Source organism: Triticum urartu, chromosome 5A, assembly GCF_056163025.1.
Source record: "Triticum urartu cultivar PI428250 chromosome 5A, HENAU_Tu73, whole genome shotgun sequence".
Lineage (NCBI taxonomy): Eukaryota > Viridiplantae > Streptophyta > Magnoliopsida > Poales > Poaceae > Triticum > Triticum urartu.
Genome location: NC_141877.1, coordinates 127814801 through 127823156, shown reverse-complemented (window position 1 = coordinate 127823156; position 8356 = coordinate 127814801). Strand labels below are relative to the sequence as shown.

The window sequence follows — 8356 nt, the reverse complement described above, 5'->3', positions numbered from 1 at the left end:
AAAAGAAAAGCCTAGGGCATATACGCAAGATACCAGGGAGTAGCCTACAATATATATATCAAAAATGACGCCAGAGACTTTATTACAAGAAAAATGGACTAGTGGAAGGACCTACTTGTAAAGAAAAGCGACAATGGAAAAGCACAACTACCCAAGTGGGAGGCACCCGGGGCCTATCTGCAAGAAACCAAGGGCCAGCGTGCAAAATCTCAAAAAAATGGACCATTTCTCAATTTGTGCGTGTCATCCTTGCGCAGGGGCCATGCTAATCTTCTCTGTATCGTTCCAATTTTATCAGATGTCCCCGAAGGGACAACAAGGTTGGAACGCTGAACCTTATAAACCGGTTGAAATGACTCTCACTTGGTGAGGTGGTACTAAACAAGGGGTGCTCTGCTGCGTTCCACAGCCACCAGGAACTGTGGAGTCGCACCAAACGGTAAGTGGGCCGCTGCGTGAAAGCTGGACCTTCAGCCTGTCAACCCAATATCTTTTTTGCGAGGAGTCGGTGAAGGAAATATGCCCTAGCGGCAATAATAAAGTTGTTATTTTATATTTCCTTATATCATGATAAATATTTATTATTCATGCTAGAATGGTATTAACCGGAAACTTGATACATGTGTGGATACATTGACAAAACACTGTGTCCCTAGTAAGCCTCTACTAGACTAGCTCGTTAATCAAAGATAGTTAAGTTTCCTAACCATAGACATGTGTTGTCCTTTGATGAACGGGATCACATCATTAGGAGAATGATGTGATGGACAAGACCCACCCGTTAGCTTAGCATATTGATCGTTCAGTGTTATTGCTATTGCTTTCTTCATGTCAAATACATATTCCTTCGACTATGAGATTATGCAACTCCCGGATGCCGGAGGAATACCTTGTGTGCTATCAAATGTCACAACGTAATTGGGTGATTATAAAGATGCTCTACAGGTATCTCCGAAGGTGTTTGTTGGGTTGGCATAGATCGAGAGTAGGATTTGTCACTCCGAGTATCGGAGAGGTATCTCCGGGCCCTCTCGGTAATGCACATCATAAGAAGCCTTGCAAGCAAAGTGACTAATGAGTTAGTTACAAGATGATGTATTATGGAACAAGTAAAGAGACTTGCCGGTAACGAGATTAAACTAGGTATGTGGATACCGACGATAGAATCTCGGGCAAGTAACATACCAATGGACAGAGGGAATAATGTATGTTGTCATAATGGTTCGACCGATAAAGATCTTCGTAGAATATGTAGGAGCTAATATGAGCATCCAGGTTTCGCTATTGGTTATTGACCGGAGAAGTGTCTCGCTCATGTCTACATAGTTTCTCGAACCCATAGGGTCCGCACACTTAACGTTTGATGACGATATAGTATTATATGAGTTTTGTGATTTGGTGACCGAATGTTGTGCGGAGTCCCGGATGAGATCACGGACATGACGAGGAGTCTCGAAATGGTCGAGAGGTAAAGATTTATATATAGGACGATGGTATTCGGACACCGGAAGTGTTCCGGAGGGTATCAGGTACTTATCGGGTCACCGGAAGGTGTTTCGGGTACCCTCGACAATCCTATGGGCCATATGGGCCTTGTGAAGGAACACACCAGCCCACAAGGGGCTCATGTACCCTATAAGGCTATAGTAGGAGGAGGAGAAGGAAAGGGGGAAGGGAAAGGAAAGCGTGGATTAGGATTCACACTTCCTTCCCTCACCCCCCTCTTTCCTCCCCCTTCATGCATACATGGAAAGGGGGGCGCAGGGCAAGGCAGGGCCCCTAGGGGGCGACGGCCAACCCTAGGGCGCCCCTGGCTGCCTCTCCTCCCTCTCCCACCTATATATATATGGGGAGGGGGCGCCTAGAACACACACCAAAAATTGTTAGCCGTGTGCGGCGCCACCCTCCATAGTTTACGCCTCCGGTCATATCTTCGTAGTGCTTAGGCGAAGCCCTGCGCGGATCACTTCGCCATCACCGTCACCACGCTTTCATGTTGACGAAACTCATTTTCTTCCTCGACACCTTTGCTGGATCAAGAGGACGAGGGACGTCATCGAGCTGAACGTGTGCAGAACTCGGAGGTGTTGTACGTTCGGTGCTTGGTCGGTCGGATCTAGAAGAAGTTCGACTACATCAACCGCGTTGTCAAACGCTTCCGGTTTCGATCTACAAGGGTACGTGGACACACTCTCCCCCTCTCGTTGCTATCCATCTCCAAGGTAGATCTTGCGTGAGCGTAGGAATTTTTTTGAAATTGCATGCTATGTTTCCCAACAGTGGTATCTGAGCCAGGTATATGTGTAGATGATATGCACGAGTAGAACACAAAGAGTTGTGGGCGGTGATCATCATACTGCTTACCACCAATGTCTTATTTTGATTCGGCGGTATTGTTGGATGAAGCGGCCCGGACCAACCTTACATGACCACGTTCATGAGACCGGTTCTACCGACAGACATGCAACTAGTTTTGCATAAAGGTGGCTGGCGGGTGTCTGTTTCTCCAACTTTAGTTGAATCAAATTTGACTGTGTCCGGTCCTTGTTGAAGGTTAAAAAAGCAAACTTGATAAATCATCGTTGTGGTTTTGATGCGTAGGTAAGAACGGTTCTTGCTAGAAGCCCATAGCAGCCATGTAAATCTTGCAACAACAAAGTAGAGGACGTCTAACTTGTTTTTGCAGGGCATGTTGTGATGTGATATGGTCAAGACATGATGTGATATACGTTATTGTATGAGATGATCATGTTTTGTAAAAGTTACTGGCAACCGGCAGGAGCCTTATGGTTGTCTCTTTATTGTATGAAATGCAAACTGAAGGAAATATGCACATCATGTATCTCTGGGCCCTCTCGGTAATGCACATCATGATAAGCCTTGCAAGCGATGTAACTAATGAGTTAGTTGCGGGATGATGCATTATGGAACGAGTAAAGAGACTTGCTGGTAACGAGATTGAACTAGGTATGAAGATACCGACGATCGATTCTCGGGCAAGTAACATACCGATGACAAAGGGAATGACGTATGTTGTCATTACGGTTTGACCGATAAAGATCTTTGTAGAATATGTAGGAACCAATATGAGCATCCGGGTTCCGCTGTTGGTTATTGAACAGAGATATGTCTCGGTCATGTCTACATAGTTCTCGAACCCGTAGAGTCCGCACGCTTAATGTTCAATGACGATTTGTATTATGAGTTATGTGATTTGGTGACCGAATGTTGTTCAGAGTCTCGGATGAGATCACAGACATGACGGGGAGTCTCTAAATGGTCGAGAGGTAAAGCTTGATATATTGGATGATAGTATTCGGACACCCGAAGTGTTTCGGAATGTATCGGGTACATATCGGAGTACCGGGGGGGGGGGGGGGGGGTTACCAGAACCCCCTGGGGGAAGATATGGGCCATAGGAGGGAGGCAAGCCACCCCACAAGGGGTGGCTCCCACTACAAAAAAGACACATCTGTGACATTTTGGGCCGAACGAAATTTTTTTCTGTCATACATATGACACTTCTATGACGATAATTGTGACAAAACCCGGTATCATCATAGATGTGGTGGGCTCCTACTTCTATGACAAAAAATCATGACAGAAAATGGGCTTTTCGTCCTGGGCGGGCCGGAGACGCAGCTGCATGACATTCTTTGGGCCGTCCATGACAGAAAAAACCGTGGTAGAAGCGAGGGGAGGAAAATTTCGGGGAGTTCCCGATTACGGTGGGAGGTCGGGGGCCGAGCAATGCGCATTTCTCTTGTACACGTACGCGCATGTGTGCGAGGCGTTGGCTCTAACTGAACCCGAGTGAGGCGTTGGGCTCTAACTGAACCCAAGCGATTGCACTGCAGGCTACGCGTTACTGAACCCGAGCGATCGATCAATGGCTGTTAACTGAACCCGATCGAGCGATTCCTTCACTACTGCTGCTAACTGAAGCCGATCGATGCTGCCTCTGGATGAACAGTGAGCGTTGCGGGGGGGGGGGGGTTGGATGAACAGGACCCCGTGGTGTTGCCTCTGGATGAACAGGACCCCGATCGATCGAGCCGGTTGGGGCTGGATGAACAGGACCCCGTGGAGGGCTGGATGAACAGGACCACCCCGTGGAGGGTAGGATGAACAGTAGATGGTGGAGGGCAGGATGAACAGTAGCCCGTGGAGGGGTGGTTGAACAGGACCCCGTGGAGAGGGGTGGTTGAACAGTAGCCGGTGGAGTAGCGCGCGGTGGATAATGGATGAACAGGAGCCCGTGGATGAACAGTCGCAGGTGGAGGCTGGAGGAGGTCGACGGTGGATGAACAGTAGCTCGTGGAGTCTAGAGGGGGTCGACGGTGGAGATGAACAGTATCTCGTGGAGTCCCGTTTTGTGGTACGCCACACCCCTCCCTATGAACAGGACCCCCATTTCGACCGTAACGCTCCAACACAAGTCTGTTTCGTCCGTTTTGCGGTACGCCACACCCCTCCCGATCAACAGGACCCCCGTTTCGACCGTAGGAGGTCCGTTTCCTCCGTTTTGCGGTACGCCAGACCCCTCCGGATGAACAGGATCCCGTTTCGAACGTGGCCGGTCGAACACAAGGCCGTATCCTCCGTTCTGCGGTACGCCAGGCCTCGTTTCCATCGCATGTTCCGTCCAAGCCCTCCCGATGAACACGACGCATTCCGTTGCCTCCCCATGAACACGACGCATTCCGTTGCCTCCCCATGAACATGACGACGATGCTGTTTCTCCGTTCCGACCCAGCCATGTACACGAGCCCTGGCCGTACGTATGCGCGAGTAGACGTTCGAGACCCCGCCCGTATGTACCCATACGTGGCCGTATTTTCTTTCTTGCACCCTGGCCGCTGTACGTACGTGTACATGCTACATGCGCGCCTCTACTATGACACGTGCGCGCCTCTACATCAACCAGTACATATGTACGTACACGTTCGCGACCAGAATGACAACGCTACGTACGCTTCAACCAGGTGGGTCCCGACTGTCAGGCACTTCCTTGCCTGCGAAGATGTAGCTGGTGGGTCCCAGCAGTCAGGGGGCGAATCGTTTTTTTGCCCGACGCACTTCCTTGCGTGCGAAGATGTAGCTGGTGGGTCCCAGCAGTCAGGGGAAATGTTTTTTTCGTGAAATACAGTGGCCCGTCCAATGGGTCCCAGCTGTCAGGTGGAGAAATCATTATTTTCCGCGTAATAAGGAGGCACTTCCTTGCTGCGGCCGTGGACCCAGCTGTCAGCCTCTCCACGTACAATCCATGTCCGATCGAAGTCGTTCCTTGACCACGTTGACCACGCCGCGCCGAGAGCACTAGGGCGGTGGACGACGGCGAGGCCTACGAAGGGGACGACACAGAGGCAGGGAAGACTCGGCAGTTGTTTCCCACGTGGAGGGGAGTACGACTGTATGAGGGTTTACTGGTTCGTCTGCCATCGCCGAAGAATAATAGCAGGTGTGGGTGAGTAGAGGGATGGCTAGGCCAGCGATGGGAGTACGGTCGGGCGGTGAGGCCTGCGCGGCAGCACAGCCGGCCGCGAGGAGGAGGGAGCACTCAGTCCCGCCGGCGCTTGTTTGAGCGGCTGGAGCAGGAAGAGCAGAGATTGAAGAAGCACAATAGCCGTTGGATGGACATCCAACAGTTAGTGCTTGTGCGTCAACCTTTTTTTAGGAAAGCCTCAAATCTGTGGAAAACAGTATAAATCCCATCTGCCATTATTTCTAATAATTTACAGCCCATTTGCTAATTCTTAAGGTTTTTTTTGGAGCCCATATTCTTTTTGTTAGCATTACAGCCCATATTGTGGCAACGGTTAAAAAATTATACGAAATTTTGCATATTTCGGTGCGGTCCGAACTGTTTTTAATCCCGAAATTTCGACTCACATTCAAACTAATTTTAAAAATAAATATATATATCAATATAAAATCCAACAAATTCTCCACGCATAAAAATTAATGTAATTTAAAATCTTGAAATGAAAAAAAAGATATTTGAAACTAATTGCCGGTATGATGTGTTTTAAAAATGTACAGCCCATTTCTCATTACTGATGGGCCATTTTCTCGGCCAGCCGAATGAAAGCTCTCCTCGTCTTGAAAGATTTGCAGCCTAACAGGCCTGACAAAGCGACTTACTTGGCAAATCACAAAAAAACTGTGTTGTGGCCGTGGACCCAGCTGTCAGCCTCTCCACGTACAGTACTTTTCCGATGGAAGTCGTTCCTTGACCATGTTGACCACGCCGCGCGGAGAGCACCACGATGGTGGACGACGGCGAGGCCTAGGAAGGGGACGACGCGGCAGTGGAAGCCCGCGCGGAGAGAACTACGAGGGTTCACTGGTTCGGCTGCGGTGTGAGGCTGCCGCCGCCGCAGGGCCTGGCCAGCGGTGGTAATAGTAGGGGGCGGTGAGGCCTCTGCGGCAGCACAGCCGACCACGGGAGGCAGGAGCATGCGGCACGACCGGCTCTGCTTTGGGCGGCTGGAGCAAGAAGACTAGAGGTTGAAGAAGCACTACGGCCGTTGGATGGACCTCATATGGTCACTGTAGCTAGAATCGTTCATGTTGACTAAGTTGACAAAGCCCTTCGTCCCCGTCAATTTAGTAGGCCCACAAGTCAGCCTCCCAGCAAGGTGGGTCCCAGCTAGCCGGGGAAGTATTCATTTTTTTGTGCGTAATAAGGAGGCACTTCCGGTGGGTCCGAGCTGACAGCGGGGGGAACGTTTTTCTCGCAAAATACGGTGGCCCGTCCGGTGGGTCCCAGCAGTCAGGGGGAAACAATTTTTTTCGCAAAATACTGGTGGCCCGTCTGGTGGGTCCTTGCTGTCAGGTGGAGGAATAATTATTTTCCGCGTAATAAGGAGGCACTTCCTTGCTGCCGCCGTGGACCCAGCTGTCAGCCTCTCCACGTACAGTCCACGTCCGATGAAAGTCGTTCCTTCCACGTTGACCGCGCCACGCCGAGAGCACCAGGGCGGTGGACGACGGCGAGGCCTAGGAAGGGGACGACGCGGAGCCGGTGAAGACGCGGCAGTGGATGCCCACGTGGAGAGGAGTATGAGGGTTCACTCGTTTGGCTGCGGTGTGAGGCTGCTGTCGCCGTAGGGCTTGGCCAGTGGTGGGAATAGTAGGGGGCGGTGAGGCCTCCACGGCAGCACAGCCGGCCACGGGAGGCAGGAGCAGGCGGCACGACCGGCGCTGCTTTGGGCGGCTGGAGCAAGAAGACCAGAGGTTGAAGAAGCACTACAGCCGTTGGATGGACATTGTACGGTCACTGCAGCTAGAATCGTTTATATTGACTAAGTTGACAAAGCCCTTGGTACGTTAACTTAGTAGGCCCACAGGTCAGCTTCCGAAATGGTGCGTCCCAGATGTCAGGGGGAGGAATCATTTTTGGACGGGTGAAGCTAGAATATCCGAGATTGAAGAAGAGGCACGGCATCCGTTGGATGGACATCCAACGGCCATTGCTGCTAGAACCGTGTGTTGACTATAAGTTGACAAAGCTTTGCATACGCGTCAACTCTATTTTTTAGGGGACGTGTCAACTTAGTAAGGCCAGAAGTGTGTGGCAAAGAACTTATAGCCCATTTGAGATTTGTAAGAATGTGTAACCCATTTTTGAATTCTAATGGAATTTACTAGAGCCCATTTACAGTTTGTTAAAAGTACAGCCCATTTCAACCAACCGTTCAAAATAAAATTTAATAAAATTTCCCACATTTTAATGGGATCCAAAATATTTTTATCCCGAAATTTCTAGTCAGATTGAATACAATTTCAATATAAATTTATATTACGTAAAAATCTAACAAAACATTGCGCTCGCAACAATTAATGAAATTAAAATTTTCAATATCCAAAAATAATATTTTATAAAGTAATCACGTATTTGGTGCATTTTTTATAATTACTGCCCAGTTTTTATAATTACATCCCATTTATTATTTCTTAAAACCCATTTTCTTGTTAAGCCTAATGCATCCCTCCTAGGAAAAATTTGCAGCCCAGCGGGGCGGAGAATAACAAATTGACCTTGCCTGGGTATTCCTAAAAAAAGTATAGTTGGGCTAGCCATTTTCAGTTTGAAAAAAAATTAATATCTGGGCTGGATATCTGGCCTGGGCTAGACGGGCCACAGCCCGCCCAGTTAATACCTGCAGCGATGTTTTCGTTGTTGTTCACAGGAGAAAATTAATATCTGGGCTAAACATCAAAAAACTCTGCAGTGCTCACACCTTAAAAACACAAATACTGCTTGAGCTGCTTGGTCCCAGCTGTCGGTCGCTTCTTGTGCAATTCTCTCGTTTATTGACTAGTACTACATAGGTTGACAATGGTGTGGGAT

The 8356-nt window shown here is 49.2% G+C and overlaps 1 non-coding gene across 1 annotated transcript; it reads right to left on the bottom strand.

Moving 5' to 3' along the window:
• Nucleotides 1-211: 211 nt before the first annotated feature.
• LOC125511702 (U6 spliceosomal RNA) lies at nt 212-314 on the bottom strand. Its single transcript, XR_007285064.1, has one exon. It is a non-coding gene; the product is annotated as a U6 spliceosomal RNA (small nuclear RNA).
• Between the last annotated feature and the right edge of the window lie 8042 nt (nt 315-8356).